The sequence below is a fragment of the Anas platyrhynchos genome, chromosome 2 (genome assembly GCF_047663525.1).
Source record: "Anas platyrhynchos isolate ZD024472 breed Pekin duck chromosome 2, IASCAAS_PekinDuck_T2T, whole genome shotgun sequence".
Taxonomy (NCBI): domain Eukaryota; kingdom Metazoa; phylum Chordata; class Aves; order Anseriformes; family Anatidae; genus Anas; species Anas platyrhynchos.
This window is the reverse complement of record NC_092588.1, coordinates 157009800-157030525: the sequence shown is the minus strand read 5'-3', so window position 1 is coordinate 157030525 and position 20726 is coordinate 157009800. Positions and strand designations below refer to the sequence as shown.

Below are 20726 nucleotides of genomic sequence, written 5' to 3'. Positions count from 1 at the left end.
TTTCTCTGGAACAACAGGCAGCACTATTTGATTTTGTATAAGGAGAGAAGAGAGCGTCTGGGATATGTTTCAGGGAACCCTTCTGATCCAGTGTATGTAGCTCTCCATCTAAGGGCACATCCTTCCAGGACTTGATGTCAGTAGAGAGGGGATTTTATGGGTTTTCATTTGTTTTTCCCCTGATGTGTGACTCAGAAGAGGCTCGGGCATTTCTTCCTGCGTGGATTTTTAAAAATATGTCAGAGAGCACGGCGGCAGCCAGCAGAGAACAAAGCCTTGATTTGTATCATGGCCTCCACCAGCCAGAACAGGCATCTCACACGCACCCAGCAGAGGTGATTTCAGCCCTGGGTGGGTACCGTTACCCGGCTAGGAGCTGAGGCTCCGCGCTTATGCTGGTGTCACCATCCAGGTTTATCAGGGAGAGATCATCCCAAAACAATTACACCTGTAAGAGCCGCAGTGTGCTGCACTTACAGCCATATCAAGGTGTCATATCACAATGTTTGGCATGTAATTAAAGCGCTTATTCTGGGTGCATCACTCCTGGGTGACTATAGCGTTTGAATTAGGCCAGCACAGCAAAACATTTTTCCCATCGGCAACTTGCCCAAGGTAACTTGCCCAAGAGCAGCCACTGGGCACAGGGAGTAGGTAAACCAGATAAATCAATGCCTTTGCTTTGTCACAAGGCTGGATCTCTTCAAGGACACGTGGATCTCCTTGCACTCCCAGAAGCTCTTGGATTAGATACTTGGTGTCTCCTGTAGCAATGACAGCAGGAGGAAAGAGATCTTGACCTCCTGGCTGACCAAAGGGGCCCCAATCCTACAAGCGTTATCTCATAACAATGTCAACATGAAGGGTCGGTCCCTGCTTGAGACTGCAGGCTTTCAGTAGCCAGGCTCAAAGAGGGAGAGAAGGCTGGGACGATTTCATAACTGAAGAATGTTGTTCCTTGAGGGAGAATCAAACCACCCTTCAGTTTTGCTTCACCTACAGCAGGAGGGGGGAGAAAAAACAGCTCAGTCACATTCTTGTGCGGCAGATCCCCCAGGGTAGGAACATATTTGAGCTCCTACCCAGAAAGAAAGAAGGAGAGGAAAGAAAAAGAAAAAGAGAAAGAGAGAGAGAATGAGAGAAAGAAGGAGAGAGAAAGAGAAAGAGGGAAAGAGACAGAGAGAAAAACAGAATGAAAGAGAGAAAGAGACAGAGAAGGGGAGAAAGAGAAAGAGAGAGAGAGAAAGAGAGAGAAAAAAAGAGAGAGAGAAAGAGAGAGAGAGAGAAGAAAGAAGAAAGAAAGAAAGAAAGAAAGAAAGAAAGAAAGAAAGAAAGAAAGAAAGAAAGAAAGAAAGAAAGAAAGAAAGAAAGAAAGAAAGAAAGAAAGAAAGAAAGAAAGAAAGAAAGAAAGAAAGAAAGAAAGAAAGAAAGAAAGAAAGAAAGAAAGAAAGAAAGAAAGAAAGAAAGAAAGAAAGAGGAAAAACTCTGCATTGTGTCCTGAATTTTAAGTCACCCAAGATCCAACTTCAGCTTCCCATCTCTGTCAATAGAGGCCCTGTCTTCCCTCAGCACACACCAGTGTAGTCACTAAAGCAATTCCTTTTTGCCTTGCACGACTATCTGGATTTCTTTGATTGAAAAGGATTGATTTTAATGCCTTCAGGAAATACTTCCTAGGCCCAAATCTCTCTGAGGCTGCCTCACTGTCTGGGCTGCCTGTGCTGCTTTGGCATCTCATTGCTAATTCAGGGCTAGGCTCAGGCTGTGATTCAGCTGTGCCAAGCTGTCACCAGACCAGGCCCCTTAAGAGACATATTCTGATATCTCATCTGGAACCAAACTCTTTTCCCCACAGGCCCTATCTGTGGGAAGAAATCCCACCTGTTTCAGCTACAACTATGTATACATATATATATTATATAGATAGTATATATATATCTTACAGTATATATATATAGTAGTATATATAGTACATATATATACTATATATAGTGTATATATATGAGTCTTCCTTGTAAAATGCTATGAGATAGGTGTCTCAGGTATCCTGAGTTGTTGGGAATTCAAAGACCAGGATGTTCTTACAGGAAGAGAAATGAGCCTGATCTCCTTCCTCCTACCTAAGCCGATCTATCAATCATACATAAGGGGCCACAGTTCACGTTGCTTTTGGTCTCCCAGAAGTTCAAATCTCAGCTACTGTGGAGAGAAAAGCACTTGAAATTTTCTAACAGAATGAATTTTAGAGGAAAAAATATGTTCTTATTTGTTTCTTTGGCGTTCATAATGTTTTTTTCACCTTTATTGTGTGAGGCAGTGGAGCAGAGTGTGGGTATAATCATGCGATATTAAGAGATCATGTTAGCCACAGCTCTTGCCCAGCTGCTTACCTGAGAGGTGTGGCTGTTTGTAAGGCAGTTTCCATATCCTTCAGTTGCCTAAAGATCAACGAAAGATTTTAAAGTTGTCTTTAAAAATATACAGGATAAGATTCTGGAGGATGTAGTAGAGGGACGTGCCTTCACCAACAACAGAAAGTGAACTGCGCAACCCAGGAGTTCTCCATCTCAGAGTTAAGTGGCTATTAGTAGTTGTGTCATTTGCCACATTTTTAACATTTATGGACTAAAGAGAAGTTGTGGTGCATTTTCTAGCCTCTCAGCACAGTGCAAGCTCTCTTTGAAACTCCTCTAGGCAGAAATATGAACCAATCTCAAGAGAGCTAACACAATAAAAGCTTATCATGGCCCTGTCTCTTTAAAGGACCTCGGCACATAATTAAGTCAAAATAAAAGTTTCCTCCCTCTCCTCCTCCTTTCAATAAAAGTAAATTGCCTCAAACTATTTAAGCCCCCCAGTTCGTTTAAATTTAAAAAGGGAGCCCTTGTCTATCTATTTCTTTCACTCACTCCCACCTCCTTCTGCTAAAGACTGGCTGGGGCTCTAAACCTGCCAGCTGGGCTGAGAAATGGTTAATCGTCGTTGTGGAGGAGCAGCTTTTAATGAACTATTGAAGAATGATACATTGATGGAGTAATGGGAGTTTAAGTCGCTCTGTAATGAAACAGGTTCTCAGCGCGGACCCATTGTGGTGTAAATACGGCACATCTCTCCCACTGTTTGGTCAGGGCTAAATAGCAGAGGCCAGAGGGGGGTCAGTTTATGGGGTCTCCGCTTTAGTTAATCAATCTGATTGGATTAGGGTCACTGCGATCCCTAATAATGTCAAAGGTTACGCCAAACTGGATTAAATGCTTTGTTGGGGAGGGCTCGGATTCTTTCAGCTTTCACCGACGGGGCTTGTTTATTAGAGTTTAACACTCGTGCAACCTTTGGAAGCCACTCCGTCCCTTTTTTCATACGTCGGGGCGTTTGCCGGCATGCAAGGGGGCTTGGACGAGCCAGGGCGGGTGGCTTTGTCAAGCGTCTGCACCCGTCGGATGTGCCCTCTGAGGACATATATCAAATTCCCCACTGGACAAATGAGAGTCTAATGGGTGATGCAGAGGCTCAGGGACATAAATTAATTCTGGAAATAATTGTTGGCCATTGATCATGCTAGAATGGAAAAGACCAGAGACACAGAAGTGGTGGAGTGCCCAGGTTCATGCCCTCCTGGCATAGCCCCCTTCCTGCCCAGCAGAGACAGCCTTTTTGGTACATCTCCTGCCTGAGCAGTTACCAGGGTGGGTATGGCATGAAATACAGTGGATTTGAGACCACAGAATTGCTTTGGCTGGGTAGATGTCTTGCCTTCCAGCACAAATCAAGGTGGGATGAGATGTCATCCATCACAAATCAAGGTGGGATGAGATGTCATCCACGGTGATCATGAATCCTAAAGAATTGCTGTTATATCCACTCCTGATGTCACTGCAGAGGACACAGACTGTAGATACAGCAGAGTGTCCTTCAGAAAATGATGGCAAATCATTTCCTTGGAGGACATCTTGCAAAGGAACGGGCAGCAATAATAGTGTGTGATTGATACAGATATGAAATCACTGGATCCCAAATGCCTCTACCCTCCTCCCATTTCCCTCCTTCCCTTAGTAGCATGTTCACTGCATGTTTAAGACCTGTCAGGACTGTCAGACTATCCAAATTTCTTTCAAGATGCAGACTGGAGTATTTCACCTCAAGACTTCTGGAACGAAACCAAAATCTGAATTTGACTAGGACATCTCTTCCCAAAAGTTGTCTTGTCTTGACATACCACCAAGAGATAGAGGATCTAGCACTCCTTTTAGTAGTTTCCTCATTTCATGTGCAGCACTGCTCTGGCCTTGACAACCACTCACTATATTTTTCCTTGCTAGATTCAGGATAACTCTCATAGAGCAGGGCATTGTCTTTGTGATTTACACTTCATAAACAGGTCAGTCATCAATATCCTGCTAAGCTAAACATGTTGCTTGGGAGAACTTCTGACGTTGTTCTCCACCACAAGAAATTAAAAAGTTGAAACTGAGGCCTGCAGAAGAGCCATGAGTCAGCAAAGTTGGGTGCGTTATGTCAGACGGTGAGACGGGTCAAGGGAGTTCCATCTGATGCTGGGGTCCTCTGGGCATGATTCATTCGATGCACTGTAGACATCTACGGTTAAATTATTCACACCCTGAAGTTTCTACATCTCTCCATCAATCCAGGGAGGGAATCCAGGGAATCCGGCTCTCTGGTGAGAAGACTCCTGCTCCCATGGACCACATGAGGGGCAGAACAAGCGTTCGTCTAGCTCATTAGGGATGTGGGATTCAAGTCACATCTAGTATTTTATGGGATGCTGGCTGCTGTTACCTTTGAAGCTAGGCTTAATTTGGATTCTTGATCTTCTGGAGATAAGCCCCATGTCTCTTCTCTCTTAAGAATGCCAAGATGTAGCTATGTTGATGTGTTCACTCTTTTGTCCCTGTCAACTTGTGCCTAACAAAGTCCATGTGAGTTTTTCCCCAGGTTTATCAGGAACAGAAAAAGACTTCTAAATTCAGTTATAATACCTTGGAGACACAAGTATCCATATTTTTTTTTCTCGTTGTGTTGTAACAATACCACTCCACGGGCTCTCAGATAGAGCTGATCTCATCTACTAAAGTTAGATGTCGAAGTCTGAGCTAGTCACCCCAGGCTCCCTTTGTAGTCAGTGGAGAGCAGTTGGTATCTCCAGAGAGCAATTCATCTGACCTATCTTAGACACCTATCTCAGGATAACATGAATCATACCAAGATGTTTATTTCTCTCCATTGACTATAGAGGGAGCCTAGGGCTACAAGCTCAGACTTCCATGTGCACTTCTTAGAGGCCCATTTTGGGGGGCAAGTGGCTCCCACCCACCTCTGCCTCTCTCCTGTTAGAAAGCAGTCCTGACATCCAGCCTGTGTTGGAGAGGCCATTTTAGTAATGTAAGAACATGGCACCGAAAAGGATCTCCTGGACCACTGAGTACAGACAGTCCCTTGCTATTTCAGGCATAATCCCATCCCATAATGTCTTGCATGATTTAAAATTAAGATGTTTAGCAGACCTCATCATATTTTCCTGATGGCATTCTGGCATCTCAGTTGTCTCTGTGCCAAATGCTTCCCCCCCCTTCCCCTACTCTAGATCAGACTTCTCCACTTCTGCAATAAAGTAAGGCATGAGCAGAAAGCCACAAGATACTGATCCATCCAGGAGGTTAGTTACATGTAGGAGGTACTCTCTGCTCTCTCATGAAACTCTTCCCAAGAGGATCTGATTTCCAACCACACCCCGTCTACCTCTCCGCTAATGGCAATTTGGGCAGCTGCCCTGGTATCAACAACGGAGATCTACAAACTCTACCCTGTAACTATGGGGAAGGAAACTGGAAGGATCAGGATTGAAAATGTGACTATGCAAGCTCCACTCAGCCATCAAGATGCATAAATACTGTAGGCCAGAGATTTGCCAGTGCTGCTGAGAAAAAAGACTGGCAGCTCCTGGCTCAGGACAGAAGCATCAGTTGTGCTCGGTGTCAGTATAAATTGAGCGTGGAGCTGGGGATTACTTCAGGAGACGAGACAATAATAAGCACCAGTATATCACAGCACTGCCTGATCCCGTGTTCCAGCCCACAGGTACAGAACAGCTCATATCCATGGCTGCAGCGTTTCTGAACTGACTTTACTCACCTCGCTCAATACCAGCAGCAGCTCCAGAGAGGAATTGGGTTTTGGTGAGGTCTGTATGGGCAGTAATCACCCCTCTGGTTTGTAGCCCATGTCCATACTGGGAGATTAGTAGCTTCCACAGAGCCTTGGCAAGAATAAAGTTGCAATAAAAGCAAACATAGATGCCAAGGGAACTTGCCAATGTGTTAGTCCTTCAACCTTTGGGAGCAGGATACCCATGACGTGGCCAAGGAGCTCCTTGTCTTACTGCTGGGGCTGCCGATAGGGCCAGGTCAGCATCCAAAGGGATCACTTCAGCCTCTTGTGACTTGAGTGGTGTACGAGGACAAGCACTGAGCAGCCCTCTGGTACCACAGGATAGCACCCAGCAGACCATGGTTAACATCACGTCTGGCTGCATTTGCCTCTCCAATCCCATCATGAATAGGTGAGACAGCTGGAGGCTGCCCTTGGTCTGTGTTCAGTGGGCTTAAGTGTAGTTAGGGTTTCTTAGCAAGAGGTCCTGACCTTATCACCTCTCCACCTGCAAAGTGATCCTGGGATAAAGACCTGGCTCTTGTGCCTCTGCAGAGCCCTCTGAGCCCGTATAAACAGCTCCCTTCTGCAGCCAACACCCAGACAGAGGCTGCAAACCCAGGAGAGTGCCGATGGTGAAAAGGAAACAGCAGCAACGCCAGGAGCCGATCCTGTTTGCTCGCCGCGCTTCCTCCTACCTCCCACTCCACCAGCCTTCAGCTGTCAGCCCTGACATGGAGATTTTTTTCTGGCGACTAAAACATTAGACGGGGGATCGGGGAGGGGAGCAGGAACAAGACAGCCCGTGGCTACAAAACCGGTGGCGTCTCTCCCGGCAGCGGGAGGCACTGGAAACTTCTGCCTCAGGCGGCGTGCACAATGCGATGGGCTGGCAGTGAGCGGGCTGCGCAGTTATAGATTTATTTCCTCCCCCCCCTCCTTCCCCTTTCCCTGCTGGGTACATTGCATTCCCCAACTGGGCTCAGGCTGGTTGCAACAAGGAGCTCCCTCTGCCGCATCCCAGAGTGCCAAGTCCAAGCGTGGGAGCTAGTCCTAGACAAAAGGCAACAGTAGAGGGAGCTGATTAGCATCCCTTTGTCCTGGGAGAATCCCGACCCCAAATGGGCCCTCCGCGCGCAACGGGCGGCACAGACACGCACACGCATGGATGGGAGCCAGGAGGGAGAAGGGGGCGGCGGAGGCTCAGTCGCCTCCATCCGTAAGGCCACCACGACAGGCTTAGGGGGAAGGGGACGTGGTGGGCTTCAACCCCGAGCACCACATCCCAACCCACCCCTGTGGGATGGGTCCTGAGCTGGGGTCTGCGAGGGTGGCTTTCTTTGGCTGAGGAGCTAGCCATGCGTCTGCTGATATGTACCTAACAGCCAAAACAAGCAAAGTCTGCTGACAAAGAGAGAGCCAAGCCAGTGAATGTGGATTATTTTTTTCCCTTTTTTTTTTTTTTTTTTAACCCTGGGAGATGTGTTATAAGCTGGCAGTGCTGAATGGATGCAGGGATTTTAAGGCCAGAAGGGGCTGCAGGATCATCAGGTCGGATCCCTATAGAGCATTTCCTCCTGTTTCTACATGAGCAGATACAGATGGGCAGCAAGAGAAGAAAAACAACATGTAACACTGCCCTGCACACTCTTTTCTGCACGGCAGGGGAATGGATGCACTGCCTGCATGTCAGGGCTTTCTCAGAGTATTGCAGTCATGTCCATGGCCTGTCTCTCATTCACACACACTTCACAAACCTCCTTGGCACCTCCAGTACAAGGGACTGCAGAGCAGGAGAAAGCCCAGGCACTTCTCAGCAAGGGATAGGTTAGCATTGTCCCTGCAAAGGTCTGCTAGATGCTCCTTGATGGATTAACTTCTGTGGTTCCCTGCTCCCTCAGCCTCATCTTTCAGGTAGGACATTCTTCAAAGGAAGGACTTGTCATCCAAGATCCACAGGATTAACAAAGAGGCAGGGATCAGGCTTCAGGGGGAGGGAATTGTTAAAAGGGACTGTTATGACTGTATTTTAGTTGTACCTGTGAATGATGTGCTCATAGGAGCAATTACGGCCATGTTGCACAGGCTGTCGATTTAAGGATGAGAAGTGAGGACAAAGCAGGAATGAGAGGATAACAGGGGTGCTACAAAGAAGAGGCATTTTTTTGGACAAAGAACATGCGATGGGCGAAGCTTAGGTACCTGAGGATTACCTAAAGTGGACCCAAAGGTATTAAGCAGGGAAGTTTCCAGTGTACCATCTCCTGCTCACCCTCAGCATGCTCCCACAGCTCGCTGAGATGCTTCTAGGGAGTGCTGCCCACAGCAGATCACTAAGTGGGCCAAAAAAAGAGGACAATAAATATAACAAAATATGGATATGCTTTCAGGAAAAGCTTGAAGGAAGCTGTCGTGGCCTTGTTTTAACTGAAGCTGGAGGCACGGAGGGTGTTAAGAAGCAGAAGGAGGCATGGTGAACATCAGGGAGGCTCTGAAGCTTTGGCTGTAGGTGGCTGTAGAACCTGAAGGCAAAACACAGACAGAAATCCAGAGACCAGCAAAATACCCTGGGCAATACAGAGCCATCCACAAGGCTTGAGGTGGAACTCAACAATGAATACAGGTCATGAGTGCAGGAATGGAGAGCATCTTCTCCTTTTATTTCATATTGGGGAGACCCATAAAGGGTCACCCGATCCTTCCTGGAAAAGAAAAAACAGTTTATAAAGCATAGGTGTTATTTGGCTGTCTGCTCCAGACTCTCCCTGGGCCAATGACAGGGAACAAGGCAGAAATGTTCTTATTCTGTCTCTGCTTTTGGCTTTGATAGAGACAGTGAAGCAGGTCCTTGCTCCTCATCATCTCTATTTCCCACGGAGCGCATCACAGAAATGACAGGACACTTCAAAGAGAGTGATACCAAAGTAGGTCATACGCAGGGCCCTGCAGCTCTTGCAACATAATTTGGGTAGTTTTATTGGGCTGTTTATAACTGTTGCTCTCAGGTTTGATCGACAGGGCAGTAATGCTTCACAGAACGTTTCCTGGTAGGCTGCAGTTTGTTGACTAAGCATCTGGCACAATTTCCTTTCCATTATTTCCAGGTGCTAAATCACATTAAATGATAGCTAATAATTATGGTTTATCCTTTCCTAATCATGCTGCTTTCCCAGGGAAGCTGTTGCCACAGGGATGTTGTGGGAGTGTGAATGGGTGGGGAGGGCACAAGGAGATATTTCTGTTCACCCGGAGACATAAAAAAGTTGGAGACCCCTTAGGCTAGGCACACAGAATCCAGAACAGGAGATATTATATCTTGTCACAGACATATTTGTTTATTTACTGGGCCAGTTTTCAATCAGAAAAGTCAGCTACATAAAAATGGAGGTGTTTTGCAAAAGCCCCAAAATTTCAAGGCAAAAATGCACGGCTTTGACTTTCTTGTTTTGTTTTGTACGTTTCATCTGAGTTCTTGAACAGAACTCATTTTACTTCTTTTTGGTTTGAACACGATCTTATGTCAAAATAACAAGTCATTAAATTATCAAAGAAGCACATTGCTGTACACTTAATATTTTATAGAATATTGAAGTGTTTTGATATCATTGAAGCTGAATGATTTCATCTTGTCAAACAAAATTCCAACATTAACAAGATAAAATGCTTCACGAGCCTATTTTTTTCAGCCTTTTATCACATGGAAACATTCAGACTGTTATATTCTCTGTCTGATTTTCAACACTCTCTCAAAATAAATAAATAAATAAAACCACCACTAGAATTTCCCATAATATGGAAATCTGATTTTTTGGCCCTCATTGCTAGCCTGAGGCATGACATACTCTTCAGATAACTCCTTCATTCTGACAAGCTGCCTAAATCCAAATTCACTGGGAGTGAAGTAACAGCAGTGCTCTCCTAAGGACCCCCTAAATTCATAAAGCAGCCTTACAGCTCTATAAAACAGGGGCTGTAATAGATAGGCCCCAAATCCATGGCTCATTCTCCCCTGTTATAAAACAGAGAGTTCCACCAAGAAGATGCTCCAGCAGGAAATTGCACAGATTCTTCTTGGAGAAATAACAAAAGGTGGCAAAGTATTTTAGTGCTGCTGATTCTCGGTGGAGGAAGATGTTTGTGTTCATCCAGCATTTTCAGTTTGCTTTCCTGGCTGCATTTCAGATATAGATTGTTCCACAGCTGGAGCTGAGAGCCCTGAGAGGGGCAGGTGGGAGCTCTGTGGGGCACAGACAGTCTCTGTTAGATGTTCAGTCACTGCCCCACACAGTGGCATGTGATGACATTTGTAATAGCAGTAGCATCAATTACATCTGAAATGAGGAATATTTTGTATATTTAGCTCCTCTGAGCCCAGTGTCTTCTCATTCAAAAGTTACTGCACGTCGCTTGTGCCTGAACACATCAATTGTGTTCACTGAAAGCAAGATGCCTACAAATAACAGGTTTTGAAAAGTTCTCTGTGTGACTTTATTATTTATAACTTTGGTCCAACACATTCCCATGTCATGGTATTGGTCCTTGTGGACTAGGAAAGAGTTGAGAGAATAGAAATATCATATTACAAAATACTGTGTAGCTCCATTGAGCAAGAAAATGGCATCATGCCTTCTTGTGCTGGTTTTCAGGATGGAAAAAGGACACTGAAGCTTTTGAACTGCTCAGCCAGGACCATATTTCTTATGTTTCTCCAAACAAAGGAGCTAATAACCAAATGTAAGAATTAAAAAATTTCACTAAAACCTGTCACTCCAACCTGAGCCATTAGTATGTCTGTTCATTATTCATATTAAGGCTACCATGACTTCTCTGAAATCATTAAAACAACCTAATGTGAGGCCAGTGTTTTCAAAAAGCAAAGAGAAACAAGAGTGAAAAAAAAAAAAAAAAGTGTTTGCTTTGTGCTTCTTTAAAGAGATCCCAACATATCTCTGTGTTTAACCTGACTTTCCCAGTAGATATTTTAGAAATGGATGATACTGTGCTCCAGCACACTCACCATTACAGCTCTGGCACGAGCCTCATACAACTGTTGTTGGCTGCAAAATAATAGTTAGGCAGTCCTCAGAGGAGGAAAGATGCAATTTAAAAATATATGTATCAGCATTACAGCTCCACTGGCAGAGAAGCTGTAATCATCAGTGTTGCAACTCAGTGAGATCACTGCATCAAGCACTCTGAATTATTACCTACACTTATTTGCCTATTTTATAAGGTTGATCACTACTGTGTTTAACCAAAAGCTAAAAGCGTATCAGGCTTCTCTTGCTAGGGGTGGGTACTGTGCTGTTTGAGAGGCTGTGGGGCTGACTGATAGTTTGTCATCCTCTCAAGAGGATTTTGCCCACTGCCGTTTTAGAGTTTCCTTTGATTCCATCACCCCTTCCAGAGTAAGGCAGATGTTCTTCATTCCAACTGGGCAACTGAACCAGGTAACCCAGCTTAAAATGACAGAAGAGCTAGGCTTGGTCCTGATTGGGATCAGATGGCTTGGGATGAATCCCAACACATGATAGCGGATCTTCTTCATTCTGTGAGCCACATGTGACATGCATCAGGAAATCCAGGGTAGTGGTGCACCAGGGCTACCTCAGATGATGACGGTGGCTCCTCTGGAGCTGGCCTGGACACGCAAGCCACATCCCAGGCTAACGGCAATACTGGGCTCTCTAGCCCCTACACAGCATAGCCCTGCTGCTAACCACACACCATAGCTGGGGCAAAAAATGCATGCAAAATCTTGGAGAGCCACAAGTGACTCAGGAGCTGCTGGGCAGCCACTCCTGCCTTGCTGGCTTGAACTTTGGCTACTCAGCCAAACTAGTACCCAAAACTGCCTTGAACTTAAGTTACTCACCCAAACTGCCTTGGCTTAAATACTGTTTTTACTTACCTTAGCTAACTGAGACTAGCCAGCCTGGGTGAAGTATGTGTCTCCTGTGTGTACAGCTTAGTGGATGGGAGCTCTTCCTTTTCATGCTTGATCTCTAAGCAGCTTTTCTGACTATGAGAATCTGCAAATGGTGGGTGGGCATTTTGCTTCTTAAGTTAAATGTATTTACTGAACAGCACTTCAAGCTTCAGAGACTGACATGTTGCACCTAGCATTAAAGTGAGGGCAAATACAGGCTCTGAAACATGAAGAATCCCTGCAAGAACTCACCAAAATCTCTGCTCTCTAGAGGAGATCCCATCTCCAGGGTGGAGAGGAAACCTATTCTCAGCTCTGCTTTGCTCAGCTCTGTTCACAGTCCCTGAGCTCTCTGCAGGCTTGCACCAACCCCCAAAATCAGCACCAAAGTTGATGGTGCTGCCCATAGTGCCTATGTGTATCCAGAATACCAAACATACCAACTAGAATAAAAGTACACCAAAATCTGCACCATGGCCAAGAAAAGCACCAGAAAAAAAATGTATAAGTTCAAGAAAGGCAGGAGGATGGAGGGAAACAGGAGTGATTTATGGGCAGCAGATAATATTTATTTCCAGCAGTGGCAATGCTCCACTGCTAGATAGTATGGGATGGAGTATGCTGGGTGACCCAACGTCAGCAGCTCCAGCTGGCTGACTTCCTCCCACACCAGGGCATCCACAACACTGGTGGCCAGTGATAGACCCAGCATGGGAGCTGAATTTCTGAAGTATACCATTCATCTGAGGAGCAACCGTGTGGTCAGTCCTAAGCCAGGAACCAGACCCGATTTCCTTTAACCCACTGACAGCTTTCCACCCTCCCCAGCTCACATCCATTGTGAACACATGCAAAGGCTCCATATCCCCTCGCCAGTTGCTTAATCCATTCCTTCCCGCCCCACTGCCAATACAATAATGCCCCACTGAGGAGACCCACCCACCAGGAAATCCCCCTTTAACACCCTGCAAAGGAGCAGCCAGATTTATCTCTGCTGCTCTTCTGGAAAAGTAAATGAGGACTCATCGGCTGTAATCCCCCCTTCAGATTTCAAGATGAGGCCTGTGTTCCCGTATTAGCATTTCTAACAGCTCCTACGTGTGTACTGCAAGGCACAGAGGTAAATCACGTACCGGCACATACTTCAGGTGCCCTGCTATCTCTCTCTGGAGACACAAATGGCTGAGCCTTTGCAACAAATTCATAAAAATGCCTGAATGAATTGAGTTAAATGGGCTTGGAGATCTCCCTGGGGAATGAATGTCATGATTCATCCACAGTCTGCTGCTAGAGGGTTTGGGGACTGCTCCTTACGTGTGGTGACACACGGCATCGCCACAGGCCTTGTTTTGAGTGTGGCAGCAGTGACTTCCTTGGGGTGGGTAAGGAACAGGTATTCCAGCTGGAGGAAAACTGTTATTTCTGCAGCTGGAATGACAGCAAGGCCTTTCAAGACTTCCACAAGTCTTGAGAAGCCTTGACAAGGTCTCCAAAACCTATGGGCAGATGTCATCCACTGAGCAGATGAAGGCTCAGGGTGAAGGTGACCATTTAAGATGTCAGTGACTGAACATTTCTCGCTGTTTTTGAGGCTTTGCTGTTTCATGATGGAAGTCTTAGGTTTGTTAAAGAGCTCCAGGAGGTGTTTTTGTGGTTTCTGATGGGCAGTGGGAGGCTGGGAAGGGATAGAGAGGCCACAGGCTTCCACCAGAGCTGACTGGTGTGGCAGCCCCTTCTGAGCCACACAGCGTTTTATGTCCCCCCTGTTATACCATGCTGTTATACCACGCGCCCTGAGCACAGCACAGCACACCCAGTCTTCCTGTGAGGAGTTGTCCTGGGCAGGCTTTCGAACTAAACCTCTATTACACAGTTACCTGAAATTCCTGGAGACAGGATTTTCTGACCAAGGCTGTGAATCAGACCTGGATGATGCTAAACTATAGATTGTGTGATTTGATCTCAGCCTTTTCCCAAGACCCAGACTGAATTGGTCCTCTTAGGATAAGCAAATTCCAATGACTTTTGCTGTGCTGTTTGGGCTAGTTTTTGCCTTCTTTTTTTGCATTGTCCCTGCCTACCTGGAAGTTGGAAATACTAATATATCTGCTAGACTCCTGAATCACGTTGTCCACTAAAGAGACTTGTTGGGCCATGCAATATGCAAGCCCAAGAGTTTTTACACCTCCCAGCTAACTCTGGAGACACATCCATTTGGAAGGATGCATTTTCAGGCCCGTAGACGTCAGAAACTTTGTTGTGCCAGCACAAATCCCAATTCCCGTTTCCATACTCAGTCTTGCAGCAAGCCTTTTTGCTGGCAAGTCTGGAGCTGCACTGAAGACGTGAGCCATTTGCATGATTAAAGGTTGCAGGACCAAGCTGATTAGAAAGATTCAGCAAATTCTCCAATCAGAGCACTAGCACAGATCCACTAGGTGAGGAGCTGGCTCTGGGTACGTAGCTGGCTTCTCCTCAGAGACACAGAGCAACTTCCACGGGTTTCCACTGAGAGCTGGAAGTTCTCAGCTTCTCTCAGCATTGATCTCTGCACCTGCAGAGCGAATGCCTGTAAATATTGTTGTGGGTTTAGTGGCTTTTTCTTTCTAATATCAAAACCTGCTGCTTTGATTAGAGGTGGGGAGAGGGGAGGTGGAATCTGACACTGTTTTCTGGCATTTAGTCTCTAATTAGAATATTCCCTTTGGGTATTTAAAAAAAAAATATTAAATTGGCCCAGAATTTTTTTTATGAATAACACTTTAATTAAATTTTTACGTATTAAATGTGCATCAATTGAAATAGTTAGACAAATAGCACGAGTGTTAGTCATGTGTAAGCAAAGAGATGAATCAGCCGAAGACTGCGTATGTTACAACACCCTCTCTCTCCGAGGGCACATGTGAGATGCTGAAAGGCAAAGGAAATTATCCAGGAGAGATGGAAACGAGTGAGAAGAGGGAGCATAGGAAAAGGCCAGGAGAAAAGAGGGGAACCCACTGGGATTAATAAGGTAAGGGCTCCCTCACTTATATCATGACTCAGGCACAAGTCACGGAGTGAAGGGACCTGAGCTCTGCTCCCAGCTCAACTTCACAGCATTCCCTCCTCTTCCTCTCTTTCTTCCACTTCCACCTCCTTTGCTTTACCTGGGTCAGTTTAATGAGTTCTCCTCCATGTCCACTGAAATCACAGCTGGGTAATGGGGTTCGGCCATAGGAAGAGAAGTCTAACGGTGAGGGCAGCGAAGCACGAGAACAGATTGCCTGGGGAAGGGGTGGGAGCTCCGACCTGGGAGGTTTTTGAGAACAGGTTAGACAAACATCTGTCAGGGATAGTTTAGGCAGACAGGATCCTGCCTTTGGGCAGAGGGGTGCAAGGTCCAGGTCTGATTCTGATGATTTTGAGGTTTTCTGGAGCAAAGGCTGAGCCTACCAGCCTAACTGTAAGGTGCCTGCCTTTCAGAGCAGAGCTGACTTCAGCAGGGGCTTCTGGACATCAGCATCATGCAAAATTACAGGAAGTGAAGTGTTTCCGTAGGAAAAGTAGGCTTTTCTGTAGAAAAAGTTATAGCTTCTATAACAAGAGTCACCCCCAATAACATTCACTTAACTTTTCTGCCATTTCCATGATATTACATAAAGGTTTCTCTGATTTACACCAGGACAAGAGGAGAATCATGCCCCGTGTTGTTTTGCTGATGGCCAAATTTTACTTTACCAGATTTATTCAGTAACTGATTTTCAAAGACATTTCCTAAGGGTTCTTGGTTGTTCTTTTATTTTTTTCACACTTCACATCTCATCTACCTCCACTCATTACATAGGGCAGCAGCAGTGTTGCCACCAAGGGAACTTACATTTAATAGCAAGAGAGGAATCTTTAGCAGCTCCTATCCCAAGAGGCCAGAGGATGCGTGACTTTGATTTGCTGCTGTAAGACAGGCAGGGATGAAAGCGATGTGCACTGCTAGCAAACCCTTGAGGTACTGGGTTCCTCCAGCAGTTTGGTAAATGCCTTCCGCTCCTGCTGAAGTCACCAAAGATCATGTATGCAGAACAGGTCATCACCCTTCCTTCCCATCCAAGTTAATGTGCTGGGTGAGGGGTCATGTGTCGTTCCCACCATCTCTGGAGTGCCCACACCCATAGCTGTGGGGTGTGGATGCCCTTTGACAACCTGTACCAGAGCTTCAGGAGCATTTAGAATGCAAAATCAGGAATAACATCGTGACCAGCTGTCAGATATGAAGGCAGGGTTGACACATGAGCAAACTAGCACTGAGTGAATTAAAAGCAGTTAGGATAAGAAGTAGAAGCTGGGAGTTGCAAGTTTCCTTGCTTGGCAAAGCTCTGGACCAGACTTGTAATGCAAAAGAGAAGAAGAAACTATAGCAGTGATGTATAGCCTGAGGAAGAGAATGCTTCATCAAAGCAAATATTATCATTTGGCTTAAGATGGGTTAACATAGACAAACCCAGAGACAGAGGTGGAAGCTGGAACCCTACATCTCTCCTGTGAAACCAAACCCACAGCACCTGCCTCTTCTTCCCACTCGCTCACAACCTTTTTCAAAGAGCCCTCCATCACCACCTGGCGGTTATGCACACTCTGGGTGCCCATCGTTTTCCTTGCCTGGGAGGGTAAAACCCATGTGCAGTTCAGGCTAAGGGATCATCTCCATAGGAGAGAGCATCTCTGTAGTCTGCACACTTCCAGCTCCGCTCGCCACGAGGGCTGGCGAGCGTATGACACGGGGCTGGGCGAGAAAACTGCTTCTCTCTAATTAGGTAGGTGGGTGTTATTTGAGCATAAGAAACCTGGGCAAAATAATGTAAGCAGAAGATTAATGAAATTGGCTTGCCTTATGAATACAAATGATGGTTGAGAAAGAGTTTTCTGGAGGTGTTTGGTATCCTTTGCTTCGACAGCAGGGGTTTTTTTTGTTTGTTTGTTTTTTTCTTATTCTTTTTTTTTTTAGATCAGTTAGTTATCTCATGTTGCAACAACTCTGCTGCAGTTTTGATTCTAGGAAGGATCATGTAGCAAGAGACTGAGGCATGGCCCTCCCAACAGCTGTCCACAATTTTGAAATTGTTTTGGGGTCACCGGCTCAAAAAGCTGCGTAACACAGTGAAACACAAATTGTCATCTCTGTGAGCTCCTTGGAGGGCATCAGAAAACCCATACCATTCTCCCAACCTTGGCTGGATATTCAGGCTGGAAACAGCAAGCATGTGGCTCTTTTCCACACCACAGGATGAGAACTGCATGGCACCCACCTCACCGGTATAGGCACAGGCACATGGGTGGACAGCTGCCCATGACAAGTAGTCCACTCATGTTGGTGGAGGCAAGCTAGACACTTTGTGTGAGAGCTTCAGCGGTTTAAATCACAAGTAAATACAAAATATGAGGTTTTTATTCTTGACATTATTATTGTCCAACCCCTAGCTATCACTTGACAGTGAAGCTGAAGGAGAACTTCATTTATCTCATTTCTGTGCGCTTATATTCACCAAGAGCTCTTTGCATTATGTTGAACATGAGAGATTGCCAAGTATCCACTTTTCATTTTTTTGCTCAGCTTCCCCATCCAAATCAATGACACATTTTCAGTTCAGCAGAATAGCATCACAGAATGTCTCAGGTTGGAAGAGACCTTAAAGACCATCCATTTCCAACCCCCTGCCATGGGCAGAGATGCCACCCACTAGATAGGTTGGCCAGGGCCTTATCCAACCTGGTCTTGAACACCTCAAGGATGGGGCATCCACAACTTCTCTGGGCAATAATAGGATAACTCTCACAATAGCTAAAATGAACCATTATTAGGACATGCATGCAGTAGAGAGTGAGCTCCTGTTTGAAAGCACCATGGTGCACGTTCTTTTCTTCAGTGTTTAAGTACTAGGACCCATTTCTCAGTGTCCAGGCCCAAGACCGGGGTAATTTGGGATCGGTCTCTTCTCCCAAGCACCAAGTGATAAGAGAAGAAATGTCCATAAGTTGCACAAGAGGAGATGTAGGTTGGATATTAGGAAAAATCTTCTTCACTGAAGGAGTTGTGAATTATCAGAAGAGACTGCCCAGGGAAGTGATTGAGTCCCCATCCCTGGAGGTCTTCATAAAACATACAAATGTAGAACTTAGGGACATGGTTTAATGGTGGACTTGGCAGTGCTAAGTTAAAGGTTGGAGTGATGAAGTCTTTTCCAAACTAAATGTTTCTCTGATTCTAGGATTCTATGACCATATTTCACAGACTTTTCTTAGCCAAACTGCCATAGCACAGCGGTGTATTGCCATAAGATCTGTGGGGACAAAGTTCAAGGTCTGCATACTGTTGGCCAGCAGATGTGTTCATGGAGGAGCACAGCTATTTCCTTCAGAAAAGGGTGGTGTAGTTCTGTTCTTGAGGTTACTGCTCTGGCTGGCTAAACTGCTCGATTTGTTCATTTGCTTACCCTTAGAAGATGTGCTCCATGCTGTAATGTCCTCACATGCACTCCCCTGTGATGGACAAGTACAGAACTGAATACTACTTTAGACAAGTGTTCAATATATTTAGCTCCCTTTACCGCTTGCAAATTGTACAAGAGTTTCAACTATAATCAGAATATCTGTCATCCAGAGCTTATCTCCTGGCTTATAATTGCTTGTAAATCATCCAGTCTGTGTCCCGGGCTTTGCGATTTTCTTATTCCTCTCTGTCTAAATAGATGTGCAGCCCCATTGCTTCAACAGCTAGCTGAGTCCTCGAGTGCTTGGGATTAGAGAGCAGGAAGAGGATGATTGCTCTCCATTCCACAGGTGGGCAACTGAGGCAGGGGCAGGGCACATGAGCTGCTCTGAAATCATGTTTTTTAAAACTGAGACCCTTATTCCTCAGGAACCACAGATCCAGCCTCCAAACCATGCTTCCTCTCATGAGCTATTTATAAAGCAGCTTTTGTTGTGCTCTTGGAGCTGCACAAAACATTTCTGCCTCCCCAACAGGGTGAAACTGAAACCCACAAAAAAAAAAAAAAAAAAGAGAGAGAGAGATTGCCAAAGCCTGCTGGGGGGTGAGCAGCTCCCCTGCAGTTCCACCAGCACCCAAACTCCCTCCCTTCTCCAAATTGAGCCTGCAAAGCAAAAACTTCTGCAAGCCAAAAAAATTGCTTAATTGCCTCAAATTGATTCCATGGTTTTATTAAGATATTTGCCCAGCTCTATTATGGTTAATTATTTGTATTACAGTAGACTCTGAGGCCCCAAGCAGAGATCAGGGCCCCATTGTGCTAAATACTGTACAAGCACATAATAACAAAATCACTCCTTGCCCCAGATAGCTTACAATTAGGTGGAAAGCTGCAGTGGAAACATACCACAGCTGGTGTGAACACCTTCTGGGAGAGACTAACGTGGATTTCCAAAGCCAAAAGGGACCCTGGTGAGAGCATGGGCTGCTCTCATTTTGCATGCTCCCTGCAGCCCCTCTTTTCTTGCTGAGCACTGGTGGGAAAAATCAAGGGAGAATGTAGCCCAACAGAGGAACCCCCTCCAGCCCCAGGCTTCGTGGTGGGATGGGGGGAAATAGAGGAAAGAAAAAAGGGGGGGAAAATGAGTTCCTGTTCAGTTTTTCCCTTTGCTTTTTGTTTCCATGCATCCCTAAGCTCTAGGCTTAGACTCTGGGCTGTGGGAGGTTCATGAGGGAGCTTGTTTCCCTGGGGATTTCCAGCCTCATTCCGCAGACGCAATGCGTTCCTCTGTTTAGGTGAATGCTAAGAGGAGCACACAGCTCTCACCCAGCCTCTCAGAGACCCCGTGCCTTCGTCTGCTCCCCAGCCAGGGTGAGAAAGAGAAGCAAAAACACAAACAGGGACCCTACACTTCTCTTTTCCCCTCCTCTTGCTTGCACCTCTCAAGCTCTGCGTGCAGCTCAGGGCTGCTTAGGAAGCACCTTGCATTGCCCATCCCTTTCCCGTACTTTTCCCTGTGTTGCAATCCAGGGTTGAGAGGACTTGAAAGACAGCAAACTGTAGGCAAGAAAAAATGGGAAAATCCAATTGTTCCCAAACACTAAGCTCAAGCCTCAAGCAGAGCGGGAAGCTCCAGAGATAACTCGGTGTCTGTGTGTGTGTGTCTGTGTGTAAAACGGCCTTGCAGAATCCCCCAGCTTTAGCGAGGCTTTGAAAAAGATCTGGGTGGTGATTCAAAATCCAGGTTATGACCTGTGACCTTTGGATGAGAAATTGTTGCCATTTAGGATGTGTTAGGAGGTCCATCCTTTTCATCAAATGCGTGTTTCTTCTTGCTGCGGGAGGCAATCACACCGGTATATCATTAACTCGCAGAAAAGGAGGCTGTAAAAGAAGTTGATGGGGGACCTTAGCCCACACCCTGCTGGGGTCTGCTCGGAGCACAATATCCCAGCGACCATGAGATTAAGCTAAAGAGAAAAGTGAAAATGCTTTTCACGATTCACACGCCCTTTAGATTGTTTTATTAAACCATTTGAATAGGGATTTCCCTTTCGGCCGACAACGGGGCCCGGCCAATGCATAGTTCTAGGTTGCTATGACTTAGTTGGTGCTGGCTAATCACAAGTGAGGGCAAATTTCATATAAAATATCTGGGGCCATTGTCA

At 45.8% G+C, this 20726-nt stretch overlaps 1 protein-coding gene across 2 annotated transcripts in view; it reads left to right on the top strand.

Annotated features, from left to right (window-relative positions):
* The window catches only part of WNT3A (Wnt family member 3A), a 93767-nt gene that overhangs the window by 50552 nt on the left and 22489 nt on the right, over window positions 1-20726 (top strand). The gene's annotated exons all lie outside the window — the stretch shown is intronic.